Source organism: Bison bison, unplaced genomic scaffold, assembly GCF_000754665.1.
Source record: "Bison bison bison isolate TAMUID 2011002044 unplaced genomic scaffold, Bison_UMD1.0 scf7180017864236, whole genome shotgun sequence".
In the NCBI taxonomy this organism is placed as follows: domain Eukaryota; kingdom Metazoa; phylum Chordata; class Mammalia; order Artiodactyla; family Bovidae; genus Bison; species Bison bison.
In genome coordinates this window covers 2,795,478-2,796,636 of record NW_011494808.1, presented here as the reverse complement: position 1 = coordinate 2,796,636, position 1,159 = coordinate 2,795,478, and positions in this window count along the sequence as shown.

The window sequence follows — 1,159 nt, the reverse complement described above, 5'->3', positions numbered from 1 at the left end:
TTACATGCACACGAGAGAAAAATAAAAGGTGTCATTGTCAAGTGAGTTGGGGAAACAGCGGATTTAGGCGGAATTAACCCAGTTTATTATCAAGGGACTTTCCTTCCTTCAGTAAACCAGTGCATAATGTGAATTTCTAAGAGGCACTTAAAGCATGAACCGTTGTTCCCCAAACTTCCTGTACATGGAACCCACGGTACCGCCTCCACGGAAGGCACTCTGTGAAACTTCTCGTCTGGCTTTCTTCTCCAACCAAACTTGCCTGCCTGGGATCATCCAAGCTCACCGTGCTGTCCTTCTGTTACACAGAGAAGCTTTTGTGAGACGGCAGAGAGGCAGCACGGGCTCTAGCACCGTTCGATTTCATCAAACGTTCCATTGCAGTTGGGTTTTTGAGTTTGTTAAGTCCTAACCAGAGGTATTATAAAAATAGACAGTGGGGTCTGAGTCATGTTGCAAAATAGAGAATCTGTTTTTTAAATACATTCACTAAATAATACCGTGAGAGGATACGAGGGGCGGGACCTCTCCCGTGCCCCCATGGCCGCACACGGGGCAGGGCTGTGGGCACAGGGGGTCAGCAGGCTCGTGGGTGACAGACACTCTTTCCGTCTTTCCTTCTTCTCCAAGGCAGCTCGCTCCCAGGACTCTTTGGGACCCGGAGGAAGGGAGATGCTGTTCCCTCCTGGCTCCAGACAGTCAGGCTGGATGGAAGGACTGCAGCCTGGCTGCAGGTTGCAGGTGGAAGGACGAATGTTAGCAGCAGTGAGATCAGAGGAGAAAGGAGGATGGGGCAGGGTGGGGTCCGGGGTTTCGAGGTCTGCTCAAGAGAAGCTGGATCCAGAAACTCGAGCTACACAGACAGACCTCCTTTGGAGAGCAGGAGGGGTCAGGAGGAGACAGCTGGCACAGAGCGCCACTCAGACTGCGTCCTGGGAGCCAGTTGGGTGCAGCCACTGAGCCTGGAGCACTCCTTTCCCCTCATGGGGGCAGCGGTGGCCCTGGTGACATCTCCTACATGCCGCCCCCCCGCATCCACGTCCTCTGGGCCTCTGCAGCGGAGGAAATCCAGCAAGTGGACGAGCTGCTGGCTATGCCCATGGAGGGCCACGCCTTCGGTCCACGGTGACCGTAACGGCTGGTGGGGGGGGGCGGGCCC